At 42.1% G+C, this 7,080-nt stretch overlaps 1 long non-coding RNA gene across 1 annotated transcript; it reads left to right on the forward strand.

Annotated features, from left to right (window-relative positions):
* Positions 1-3,212: 3,212 nt before the first annotated feature.
* On the forward strand, positions 3,213-6,628 carry LOC138806222 (uncharacterized). Its single transcript, XR_011365742.1, has 3 exons — positions 3,213-3,300; positions 4,639-4,724; positions 6,490-6,628. It is a non-coding gene; the product is annotated as an uncharacterized lncRNA (long non-coding RNA).
* The last annotated feature ends 452 nt before the right edge of the window (positions 6,629-7,080 follow it).

Consider the following 7,080-nt stretch of genomic DNA (forward strand, 5'->3'; position numbering starts at 1 on the left):
CATCCTGTATCTAGTGTGGCTTCATAGCAGGAGGACCTCTTAGACAGTCACTGTGTACCCCATGTCTCAGTCCATTTGTGTAGCCATACACGGTAGGTACTTTATAAGAGAGAAATTCATTTGTCACAGTTCTAGGTTAGGGAATCCCAAGATCAAGACATCAGCACTGGCTTGTCCTTCCAAGATGGTGACTTGTTCCTGTGTTCTTGTGTGTCAGAGGGAGAGAAGGCCATTTTAATCTCTATGTCTGTAACTGGTAGAAGAGTGGATGGGCAAAAGGTGAGGTCCTCTAAAACCTCCTATATGAGTGTGGCTGAAATTAGGAAAGCAACTCCATTCATAATAGCTCCGTTCATAAAATACCCAGGAATTAACTCAACCAAAGAAGTGAAGGACCTCTATGATGAAAACTTTAAAAACTTGAAAAAGGAAATCAAAACAGAACTTAGAAAGTGGCAAAACCTCCCATGCTCCTGGATTGGAAAGATCAACATCGTGAAAATGGCAATACTTCCCAAGGCTATCTACAAATTCAATGCAATACCTATCAAAATTCCAACCTCATTCTTCAAGGAAATAGAAGAGGCAATCCAAAAATTCATATGGAACAATAAAAAGACCCTGAATAGCAAAAACGATCCTTAACAGAAAGAACACTGCTGGAGGAATATCAATACCAAATTTGAAACCGTACTACAAAGCCATAGTAATCAAAACAGCTTGGTACTGGCACAAGAACAGACCTCAGGACCAATGGAATAGAATTGAAAACCCAGAAATGAACCTACAGACCTATAGCCATGTAATCTTTAATAAGGGAGCTAAAAAAATAGAATGGAAGAAAGATAGCCTCTTCAGTAAATGGTGCTGGCAAAATTGGTTAACTACTTATAGAAAACTAAAACTAGATCCTTATATATCACCCTGCACCAGAATCAACTCCAAATGGGTCAAAGACTTCGGAGTCAAAGCAGACACTCTGAAAACATTACAGGATGGAATAGGGGAAACCCTAGGTCTCCTTGGCACAGGCTGAAATTTTCTTAATAGAAACCCAGAAACACAACAAATCAAAGAAATGGGATTGCATGAAATTGCAGAACTTCTGCATGGCAGAGGACAATAGCTAGCAAGATCAATAGAAAGCCCACGGATTGGGAGAAGATCTTCACTAGCCATACAACAGACAAGGGTCTCATATCTAAAATATACCTGGAACTTAAAAAATTAAATCCCCCAACAACAAATCTTCAAAGAAACAACTGCTCAATAAATAAGTGGGCTAAAGACTTAAAGAGAAACTTCTTTGAAGAAGAAAGAAGGATGGCCAATAGACACATGAAGAAATGCTCAACCTCCCTAGCCATAAAAAAAATGCAAATCAAAACAACATTGAGATACCACCTTACTCCAGTTAGAATGACTAAAATCAAGAACTCTAATAACAACAGATGCTGGAGGGGATGTGGATAGAAGGGAACCTTACTGCATTGTTGGTGGGAGTGTAAACTTGTTCAACCACTTTGGAAAGCAGTATGGAGGTTCCTCAAAAGACTCCACATAGAGCTTCCCTATGACCCAGCAATCCCACTTTTGGGCATTTACCCAAATGTTTACAAACAAGACCACACTAAAGCTACCAGCACGACTATGTTTATTGCAGCATTATTTACCATAGCTAAGATATGGAACCAACCCAGATGCCCCTCAGTAGATAAATGGGTCATGAAAATATGGTATATATACACATTGGAATTCTATGCCTCCATCAGAAAGAATGACATTGCCCCATTTGTTAGGAAATGGAAAGACTTGGAAAAAATTATATTAAGTGAAGTAAGCCAGGCCCAAAGAAACATAGGTCCCATGGTTTCCCTTATTTGCAATATCTAGTATATGTCTGAGTCAAGCAGAAAGGGTCAGATAAGTTGATGTTAGGGAAATGAATCCTAAGATATGTATTCAAATGTTTTTTTTTTCTTTCATGCGATTGTTTCTAACACATTTATAAAATTATTTCTTTGTTGCTTTGTATGTCCCTCCCCCACAGTATAACCCCTGCTTTCACTGTATTTGATGTCGGTATAATTTGTGGAGGGGAAGGGGAAAAACAAATCGTTTAAATAGGGATACAAGTGGACCCATCGCAACAATGAGATGTACAAGTCGTTATGTGGAAAACAAACTTTACAACTTTGGTGCGGAGTGGGGGGTGGAGATTGGGTGGGGGATGGAGGGAGGATGGGAAGGGCTGGGAAGGGGAAACAAAGGAGGAGGCTACAATGCTTGATAAGAAATATACTCATTATCTTGCCCATGTAATTGTAACCCCTCTGTACAGTTTCACAATTTAAAAAAAAAAAAAACCTCCTATATGAAGACAGAAGCTCTTGTGACTTAATAATTTGCCAAGGGGGCTGGGAAGGTGGCTTAGTGGTAGAACGCTTGCCTTGCATGCCTGAGGCCCTGGGTTCGATTCCTCAGCACCTCATAAGCAAAAAGAAAAAAGCCAGAAGTGGTGCTGTGGCTCAAGTGGTAGAGCGCTAGCCTTGAGCTGAAGAACTGTGGGACAGCACCCAGGCCCAGAGTTCAGGCCCCATGACCGGACCCCCCCACCCCCCAAATAATAATTTGCCAAGGGCCCCACCCTTAATCCCTTCACGGTGGAGATTAAAGTTTCAACCTTAATTTTGGAAGGGCAGGCATTCAAGCCACCAAACATTCATCCTAGATCCCCCCAAAGTCCTATCTTCACAAACAAAATATGTTCATTCCATTCTAATAGCCCAGAAACTCTCAACAGCATCAACATTGATGTCTAAATCCAAAGTCTTATCATCTAAATCAATTAAGGATGAGACACAAGCCACCATTCATTCTGATGCAATTCTTGTCTTGCTATGAGCCTGAGACATCAAACAAGTTGGACACTTCCAAAATACAGCAGTGAGACAGATGTAGGATAAACAATTCCATTCTGAAAGTGAGAAATAAAGGAGAGATTAGAGCCAAGCAAACTGAAAGCCCAACAAAGTGTGATATTTTAGCTTAAGCCTCAAGTGTAATCTTCTTGGACCCTCCATCCTGTCTTCTGGACCCCAAGGGCAGCAGCTCTCAAGGTGAGAAGTCTGTACATCACCAGGCTGAGGTTAGACTCTGGAACTTTATGGTCTGGTCATAAGAGTAGCTCTGTTCTCAGAGCTCCGTGTGACATTTCTGTTTGCAGTAGACCTTTCCTTGTAGCAGTTCTCTGCTTGGGCAAAAAAACATATCTTCAGCCTCCTTTGAAATATGGTGGAGGTAACTATGCCCCTAAGCTCATACATTCTTGTCCTTGCAGAGCTGGCAACACTTAGGCATCAAGGTGCCGGGCCTGTGTCTCTCAGTAGCCCTAGTCACACCTGGGGTAGCTGAGGAGAGCGGAGGCAGAAGGTGGGAGAAGAGACTTGAGGTGACTTCAGGCTGCAAGCCCTAAGATACCATGGCAAGTAGGGCCCATATGGCACCTTCCTTTAAGACCTTTCTGCTCAAGGACTTACCATTTTGGGTCTGTAATGGAGAAGTGGCCAGGGAGAAGACATCTGAAATGTTTAGGGCTCCTTCATCCTCCTCCCCACATGTATGTAGTATTTATTATTTATTATCTTTAAGTAGTTATACAAAGGAATTGCAATTAAGCAAAACCATTTATGAATATGATGCATCTTGATCAGTACCACCCTTTCAACCTTCTCTTTCATCCCTTCCAACTCACCCTATCCCTCACTTTCCTTAAATTTGTAGGCTATACACTGAATTTTTGACTGCATTCTCTCCCCCTTCTTCTCTCCATTGTCTTTGTCATTCAATACTACTCAGCTTCCTTTGTGCACAGTATGTTTTCAGAGTGCTCAGCCACATGCTTGGTTTTCCTTCCTGATATGAATTCAAACCACACTACTCTGAGAAAGGAAATTCTCATCAGGTGCTGATGACACATAGCTTTAACCTTAGCCGCTCAGGCTGAGATCAGAGGACTGACATCAGCCTAGAAAGAAAAGTCCAAGAAATTGCATTCCTAATTAACTCTAAAAAAGCTGGACTGAAGATGTGGCTCAAGTGGTAGTGTACCAATCAGGAGTAAGCAAGCTGAACAAGAGAATGAAACATTGAGTTCAGGCTGAGGAGCAAAAAAGAAGAACTTATTTATTAATTCCCATTGTGGGTAGGGTGTCTAGATTATGCATATAGCCCAAGTCCCATCCCCAGTATTATAAAAAAGAAAATGAAAAAATTCCACTGAGATGTACACAAATAGCCAAAGAAGAAAGGATACCATTGCTTTAGCATGGGACTTTGAACAATTAAAAACAAACACATATTGAATCCTGTGAATTATGTGAGATGATTAAAATCTTTATTTTCTGGAGAGAGAAACAGAAGATGCAATAGATGAATGGCATACACACAGTCGTAAGAACCGTGAAGGAGCTACGGGGCCGGCTCTGCTGACCATGGTAAACTCATCTATACTAAAGTATGCCTGATCTTCACTAGGGTGCCAGAGGTATCAGAGCAGAGCTGGCCAGAGGGTTCTACCTTTGCTGTCAGTCATTTATTTACAACTCCTTCATTAAAATATCTGCTAATTACTTTCAGAATGAGACATTCTTCTGGCTGCTGGAGATGAGGAAGTGAGCTATAGCCTGATCATCAGGACTGGTTTCCTTCCAGGAGGATTAGAGGTAAAAATCTGAAAATGCAAATGGCTGGAGCATACCCCACTGGCTTGAAAGGGGTAGACTTCCATGACAAGTGTGGTGCTTTTATGTAGAAGAGGGTTAGGAAACAGAAAGCCTAAGAGATGCAAGAGGACCCAGGGGGCTCAGAAAGATGCCCTAGGGGAATGTGGGAAGACACTTACTGGGCACCACTGAGGCAGGCTTTCGGGTTCTGCTGCAGATGCCTGTATCTCTAGCTAGCCTGTCCTTGTAACCTGAGGTATTAGGCAGCCCCATCCTGAGGTTTCTGTTGGGAAAAGGTTCCAAGAAGTGTACTTCTCAAGGGACAAAGATGGGTTGCTAGGTTGCAAAGAAGCTATCTAACGTGCCTTGCAGTTGCATTTCAAGGTGATTTCTGGATGCTTTGGTTGGAGTTGTAGGCATAAATCCTTTAAGCCACCCTAGTATAACATTCCTTGCTGAAAATTTGATGGCCTGGATGCAGAGGTGGCTGCTGGCCAAGAAGGAGTCTGTGGGGGTGGCTTTCCTGGTGGTAGTATTTGTGTCAACCCATCTTGTAGCTCCTGCTTGATTGGGTAGGGAGCTTCAGTGAGAAGTTTGGTGAACATTTCAGTGAGCCTGGTAAGGCCTAAGCGAGCTGGCACCACAGCCAGGGCTACCCCTGACAACATGCATTTGGATTTACTCGGAATGTGAGAAGGAATGAGAGCCCAATTGTGTGTTTCTAATGAAGCCAGAGAAGCAAACATAGAGGCCCCCAGCTTACTTTCCTCTCATCAGGGCCCCATCAGTACAACAGTTACTGATTTCAGGATTAGGCTGATTACTGTGGGTGGCAACACACCCAAGAAGAAACCAAAGACAGATGGTTCACTTGGAGAGAGAGAAGAAAGAAAGAAAAAATCTGAGCCCAGATCACCCTGGCGGACCATTCTCTTGTCATAGTTGTTTTGGTTTCTTAGACTTCACTTGGGAGGTGGTTCTTTTGGGAGACAGGACATTAAATACTGTCATTGAAGTCACATTTCACAACAAAACACGATTCCTAATCCCAAAGAAAAACACCCATCTGGGAAAGAGCTCTGTCTCAGAGCTATTGATTCCAACTGATTTCACCAGCCAGAATACATTTCTCATGACACTGCACATATTTATCAATATGTAAATTAACAGATGCTATGACCATATATGTATGTGTGAAATAAAGTGTATCACTGAGAAAACTTTTCTTTATTAGAAAAAGGGCAGAGGTTGGTCCACATGTGGGGACCGTCAGTGTGCAGTTGAGAACCCTGTGTTCTTGGCACAGAGCCAGATTGTAGACTGCTGAATGGTCTCTTCTGAGTTTCCCTTCTCAGTGGGTGCAGGAAGTGAAAGGCATGTGTTGTCTGCTTACAGGAACCCACAGGACCTCTCATCCCTGTTCCTGCCCTGCAGCACTTGGGTAGTTAGGATCTGCACTAGTGTAGGATCACTGCCATTGCAAGAACAGGGCCTGTGTCCATTGCATCTCTGAGAAAGACACACAAACCTCTCACTTTTCTATTCATAGATAGTTCTGTTGGAAGGTTGGCTTCAGGTATGAATGAATAATCATGGTCTAGTCATTGATTAAGATCATTATTGGGTTTGTGGAGAATGTACACTTAAACATATAACTACTTTCTGACATTCTGTGTGTCTCAAAATCAATTCCACATTTGGAGTGTTGATTAGGGCTTTTTAACTCTAGCCCCACCAGGAATAACACAAGGCCCTTTCTTCACAGAGCCTTCCCTGACCTCTCTACGATGCTGTGGATTTCCTCATCCATTGCCTCAGTCAATATCACCTAACCTGCATCCCAAGTGAAATTACCCGGTCCTATTTAACACTTCCAGTTTTTCCCACTTACGGGTCCAAATGCCTTTCACGTATTATTTTGCTCCATATTATGAGACATACAAGATTTCTATTAGTGTCCCCTTTTTGGAGCTAAGTCAAGTACCACAGATTCCCCTGATTTCTGCAGGTCCTATAGCCTTTAAAGGCTTCAAGCCAAGTTGTCCATGGACGCTGTATCAAGGTTGAGTTTCTCAAGGGGCAACACAAAACACAAAAGCAACTCTTATTAGTGATTCTGGCACATAGGAGCCTTTACAAATAAAAATCCCCTGGCACTATACTACTTTCAGCAGACAAGAGAATCTCATCAAAATGCCTTTAGTGCTTTGAAGGTAAAGCCAAGATTTGGAACTTATTTCTTGTTGAAGAGTGTAGATACACTATAGTATGTGATGAATATTTATCAAGAAAAACATCATGTAAATGTATGTGCATGTAACATATATGAACACACATGAACCTGTAGGAGATGACA

This window comes from Dipodomys merriami, unplaced genomic scaffold (genome assembly GCF_024711535.1).
Source record: "Dipodomys merriami isolate MVZ:Mamm:240054 unplaced genomic scaffold, mDipMer1.0.p SCAF_4, whole genome shotgun sequence".
NCBI classification, from domain to species: domain Eukaryota; kingdom Metazoa; phylum Chordata; class Mammalia; order Rodentia; family Heteromyidae; genus Dipodomys; species Dipodomys merriami.